General features: G+C 38.8%; 1 long non-coding RNA gene across 3 annotated transcripts in view; it reads left to right on the top strand.

Moving 5' to 3' along the window:
• The window catches only part of LOC308607169, a 122164-nt gene extending 118341 nt beyond the window's left edge, over window positions 1-3823 (top strand). For all 3 annotated transcript variants that reach the window (XR_014013960.1, XR_014013961.1, XR_014013962.1), the window contains one exon: window positions 3713-3823. This is a non-coding gene — a long non-coding RNA (uncharacterized lncRNA). The remainder of the gene's footprint in view (window positions 1-3712) is intronic.
• Window positions 3824-6574: the final 2751 nt, after the last annotated feature.

The following is a 6574-nucleotide window of genomic DNA, read 5'->3' on the forward strand; positions in this document are numbered from 1 at the left end:
AAGTTAAATTATCCAGTAGGTTTTCCCACCTCTTTCTGTATACCATTCCTTTTACAGGATAAGTTTCAAACTAAGTATGTTTATAGATCTGGCAGATTCCTTTCTTGTATTGAAACGTTTCCTTTCCTTATTAAGAATGGAAGCTCTCTAATGAAGGGTGTTTATCGTTGTAAGCACTGCTTATTTACTAACATAGCACTTCTGCATGCGGCTTATTTCTTCATTTCCCCCTCCTCCCTTCTAGCGATTGTCATCTAAGGCCACTGCTCCCTGCGTTTACAATACAGCTTCTTCTGTTTCCCCGATGTATTTCATTTTATTTTTCTCTTGTATCCCATCTACAGATTCCCTCCATTTTGATTCTCACATGCTGTTGTTCTCTAAAATCCCAAGCTCTGTCTTAATAACTACCTTTTTAGGCTCACGGTGACCTGCCAGGTATAGTGGTCTGGGAGTCTGAATCCATCAACTCACTTACTTCACCCCGTACCTCTGCAAGGCATTTCCTATTACCACCTGCTACTGGATTTCTGTTCGCATGCGAGAACCTCACCACTCAACCACCGGCCCATGTGCTCTTTGGGTCTCACTACTCTCCTTCTCACATATCAGGGATAAAAATTCATCCTGATAGGACTGTTTTGAGGCTCAAGTAAAATAGTGGATATCAATATTTTTCCTGAACTCTGAAGACTTTATTGATTTTTTTAAACATCTTGATTGGAGTATAATTGCTTTACAATGGTGTGTTAGTTTCTGCTGTATAACAAAGTGTATCAGCTATACATATACATATGTTCCCATATCTCTTCCCTCTTGCGTCTCCCTCCCTCCCACCCTCCCTATCCCACCCCTCTAGGTGGTCACAAAGCACCAACCTGATCTCCCTGTGCTATGCGGCTGCTTTCCCCTAGCTATCTGTTTTATGTTTGGTAGTGTATATATGTCCATGCCACTCTCTCACTTTGTCACAGCTTACCCTTCCCCCTCCCCATATCCTCAAGTCCATTCTCTAGTAGGTCTGTTTCTTTATTCCCGTCTTTCCCCTAGGTTCTTCATGACGTTTTTTTTTTCCCCTTAGATTCCATATATATGTGTTAGCATATGATATTTGTTTTTCTCTTTCTGACTTACTTCACTCTGTATGACAGACTCTAGATCCATCCACCTCACTACAAATAATTCAATTTCATTTCTTTTTATGGCTGAGTAATATTCCATTGTATGTATGTGCCACATCTTCTTTATCCATTCATCCGATGATGAACACTTAGGTTGCTTCCATCTCCTGGCTATTGTAAATAGAGCTGCAATGAACATTTTGGTACATGACTCTTTTTGAATTATGGTTTTCTCAGGGTATATGCCCAGTAGTGGGATTGCTGGGTCGTATGGTAGTTCTATTTGTAGTTTTTAAACGAACCTCCATACTGTTTTCCATAGTGGCTGTATCAATTTACATTCCCACCAACAGTGCAAGAGGGTTTCCTTTTCTCCACACCCTCTCCAGCATTTATTGTTTGTAGACTTTTTGATGATGGCCATTCTGACCAGTGTGAGGTGATATCTCATTGTAGTTTTGACTTGCATTTCTCTAATGATTAATGATGTTGAGCATTCTTTCATATGTTTTTTGGCAATCTGTATATCTTCTTTGGAGAAATGTCTATTTAGGTCTTATGCCCATTTGTGGATTGGGTTGTTTGTTTTTTTGTTATTGAGCTGCATGAGCTGCTTATAAGTTTTGTTTTGGAGATTAATCCTTTGTCAGTTGCTTCATTTGCAAATATTTTCTCCCATTCTGAGGGTTGTCTTTTGGTCTTGTTTATGGTTTCCTTTGCTGTGCAAAAGCTTTGAAGTTTCATTAGGTCCCTTTTGTTTATTTTTGTTTTTATTTCCATTTCTCTAGGAGGTGGGTCAAAAAGGATCTTGCTGTGATTTATGTCATAGAGTGTTCTGCCTATGTTTTCCTCTAAGAGTTTGATAGTTTCTGGCCTTACATTTAGGTCTTTAATCCATTTTGAGCTTATTTTTGTGTATGGTGTTAGGGAGTGTTCTAATCTCGTACTTTTACATGTCCCTGTCCAGTTTTCCCAGCACCACTTATTGAAGAGGCTGTCTTTTCTCCACTGTATATTCTTGTCTCCTTTATCAAAGATAAGGTGACCATATGTGTGTGGGTTTATCTCTGGGCTTTCTATCCTGTTCCATTGATCTATCTTTCTGTTTTTGTGCCAGTACCATACTGTCTTGATTACTGTAGCTTTGTAGTATAGTCTGAAGTCAGGGAGCCTGATGCCTCCAGCTCCATTTTTCGTTCTGAAGATTGCTTTAGCTATTTGGGGTCTTTTGTGTTTCCATACAAATTGTGAAATTTTTTGTTCTAGTTCTGTGAAAAATGCCAGTGGTAGTTTGATAGGGATTGCATTGAATCTGTAGATTGCTTTGGGTAGTAGAGTCATTTTCACAATGTTGATTCTTCCAATCCAAGAACATGGTATATCTCTCCATCTATTTGTATCATCTTTAATTTCTTTCATCAGTGTCTTATAACTTTCTACATACAGGTCTTTTGTCTCCTTAGGTAGGTTTATTCCTAGACATTTTATTCTTTTTGTTGCAGTGGTAAATGGCAGTGTTTTCTTAATTTCATTTTCAGATTTTTCATCATTAGTGTATAGGAATGCCAGCACTTTCTGTGCATTAATTTTGTATCCTGCTACTTTAGCAAATTCATTGATGCAAAAATCCTCAACAAAATACTAGCAAACAGAGTCCAACAGCACATTAAAAGGATCATACACCATGATCAAGTGGGGTTTATTCCAGGAATGCAAGGATTCTTCAATATATGCAAATCAAGCAACATGATACACCATATTAAAAAATTGAAGGAGAAAAAACATATGATCATCTCAATAGATTCAGAGAAAGCTTTTGACAAAATCCAACACCCATTTATGATAAAAACCCTGCAGAAAGTAGGCATAGAGGGAACTTTCCTCAACATAATAAAGGCCATATATGACAAACCCACAGCCAGCATCATCCTCAATGGTGAAAAACTGAAACCATTTCCACTGAGATCAGGAACAAGACAAGGTTGCCCACTCTCACCACTCTTATTCAACATAGTTGTAGAAGTTTTAGCCACAGCAATCAGAGAAGAAAAAGCAATAGAAGGAATCCAAATTGAAAAAGAAGTAAAGCTGTCATTGTTTGTAGATGACATGATACTATACATAGAGAATCCCAAAGATGCTACCAGAAAACTCCTAGGACTTTATTGATTTTTGAAAATGAGTTATTCTTTCTAAGACATTCTGCCCATAAAGTGTTAAAATTTGAAAATGCCACTGGTCAAATCCTTTCTATAAACACATTTCTTTATAATTAGATAAAGGATCTAAGCCCTCAGTGACTGGTTCCTAATTTAAGCGAAACTGACCATGACAGTGGTAGGTGCCAGATGTTGGGTGGTGTCTTCAGAAAGTGGCAAATGCTGCTGCATGTATGGCTGATAGATTTTTTAAAAATGACCTCAGATGAGAAAGATGCTGCTTGTGAAAATAACTAAAATACCCTCATCATTTCCTCCTTTATTTTCTCTAAAGTTTTTGGCCGTTGATTCTAGATTCTTTCAGCACTTTCTTTCTTTGGCTTTTCGTGTTTCTAATGACATTTTCACTCTCTGCCCACACCTTTCCTCCAGGCTCTCAATCTGAAGATTTAGCCATTAGTACTCACTGGCCATGGCCATGGTCCTGAGCCTGGACCTCCTGCTCACTTTCCATCCAGGACAGCGGTGACAGCGTGGGATGCTGCACGGTAAGTACCATGACCTCCAACCTCTCGACAGGCTTGGTTCCTCTCCTGTCTCCCCCTGCATCATTTTCATAAACGTAAGCTGACTACTCAATGTGTGTGTTTCGGTTCCTGGAGTCAACGATGTATTTGCTAACTAAAGAGAGGAGGTTTCATCTTATTACTGGAACTTGGGCATCATTACATCAATCAGTTGCCTGGTAATTCTTCTTTCTAGCAGAAACCCAAGCATCAGCAATGTTTTAAACCAATCTGTACGAGCTTATTAGCAGCAGTAACTAGCGGTAGCTGTAATAGTGACCGTTTCCATATTAAAACAGTCTGTGTAGGTAATAGCACTTTACATTTGAATATGTATTTTACTATATTAGGTTTTTGCGCATTTCCTTGCCATTTAGCTTGTTTGTGGGAGGCTGTACTTACCGTGGTTAAGGTATGAGAGTCAGAAAAATCTTGGTTGTAGCCGAGAGGCACTGAAACAGTTATTTAACTTTGCAAAGCCTTGGAGTCCCAGCCTCGGTTAGGGCTGTCGGGAGGGGGGACCGCGTGAACTTTGCAGAGAAGCTCCCCTGACAGCTGTCTCCAGCTGTCCCCATCCTGCCTCTGCTGCTCTCTATCGTATTGGTTTCTTTTCCTTTCTTTGTAGCACTTGTCGTAATCTGATGTGATGTTGTTTATTTGGTTACTGTTTTGTCACACAAGACAGTGCAAGCTCCGTGCGGGCAGCCATGTCTTCTGCTAGGTTTGTTGGTGCATCTCTGGTTCTCACCTGAGAACCAGGTTGGCATTCAGAAGGTGCTCTGAGACTACTTGTTGAATGAATGAATAACGTATTCAAACACTTAGCACAATATCCACAGAGGAAAACGCAATAAACCATCATTATCGTTACTGCAAATGTCATGATGAGCTTACAGCAAGAATTTGAGTCATTAGTATGTTATTTTTTTCTCTAAGGTTTGATTGAGTGCTTTGGGTTTCTACCCTCTGTTTTGCAGTTTCCCTGTAAGACCTTCTGTGGTCAGTGACTCAGCCATGCTAACAGCTCCCAGATCTACATCTCTGCCTCTCTCTGGAGTCCCCAGCACAGCATGTAGACACTCACACACAGCAGGCCTCCCAGTCCTGCTCACCTTCCCGGGCTGCCTCTCTCCGCTCATGGCATCTGTACCTTCCCTGATGCTCAAATTAGAAGCTTTGCATCAGCCTTGATCTCTCCCTTTTTTCCCTTATCTGACCAATTCACAGTTTCTCCCTCAGAACTGTCTCTCTTTTCCTCACTTGCCTAGCTCTGACTATCATTGCCTCTCATTTGGACTTTTATGGCACCTAATAGTATGATTAAATTTTATTGACCACAGTACAGACCCTGATATGCATTTAAATATACAGCAGCCGATGAGGAAGATGCTACTAATGTTATTGTTATTATCATTTTACAGATGAAGAGAAAACAAGGTTCAGAGAAGTTAAGCAGTTTCTTAAATTCTCAAAGCTGCTGTTGGATTTGAACTTAGATCTGATTTCAGAGCCTCCACCACCTTTTACATCTTCCTAATTGCTGCAGAATTTCCCTTCTTGAGCCCTTGTTTCAATCCACACTGCCTTCTCCTTTCCTGTGAATGATCTGTTACTTACTCTTCAAGAATCATCTTACACAGCATCTCTTCTCCTCTTTCCAAGGTCTCCAGGGTAGAAGTAGACGCTTCTGCTGGGATTCCACAGCACTCTGTACATGCGTCAACCTTGGCCATTACTATTTTGTATTTTAATTATCAGCTCACACATCCTTGAGAGAAGAAACCTCTAATTAATGTTCGTATTTACAGTATCTCTACTCAGCTGGGTAGGTTTTTATTAAAGGAATGCTTCTATAAATACTGTTCATTGGGGAATTTAATACTTGCTCTTTTATTTTTATAGGAATGCTATTCATTTTTTTCTACTAAAATGTAAACTTAGCAGTTGGGAATAACTGCTTTTTTAAAAAAAATCATTCACCGTCTGTTTCTTCAGTGGGAAATAGTATTTCAAAATAGCCTGAACAGGCACAGTTTTTTTTTTCCTGTATACTTTATTTTATTTTTATTTTTTATTGAGGTATAGTTGATTTACTATATTATATTAGTTTTCAGGTGTACAACATAGGGATTCAAAATTTTTATAGATTATACTACATTTGAAGTTATCTTAAAATATTGGCAGTATTCTCTGTGCTGTTCAATATATCCTTATAGCTTATTATTTATATATAGTAGTTTATACCTCTTAATACTTGCTTTTTAAACTAACCCCTCCTTCCCCTTTTGGTTTTCTATTATCAGCATAGGGAGATTTTAATAAGAAATCCATTTCCATTTGTCCCCCAAGTTCCCACTTCTGTTTGGTATGTGGTGACCTCTATTTACTCTAATATCTTTGTTCTCTCAGCCTCTTTTTCTGTGCCACCCCATATGCCTGTATTCTGTTTTCCCCATGTTTTGCTTTCTGCTAAGCAACAGGTAATGTGTCAGCACTAGTGTTTCACTGCTTACTTAAAGCTTGAGTTCAGATGCTTTTTTTCATCTTTTATGACCATGATGGAAATTTCAGGTCCTAGATATGGGAAAGATATTTTGGGACAGTAGGATCTTACGATTTTCTTCAAATCACACCCCATTATGTCTTTGAAGAAAGCTTCATACATATCTTTTCTGTAATTATCCTTCCAAAATTGGTAAAAAGTCCTTTGCAGTTGCCAAAACTGTGG

This window comes from Mesoplodon bidens (assembly GCF_964165515.1).
Source record: "Mesoplodon bidens genome assembly, chromosome: 2".
Taxonomy (NCBI): Eukaryota; Metazoa; Chordata; class Mammalia; order Artiodactyla; family Ziphiidae; genus Mesoplodon; species Mesoplodon bidens.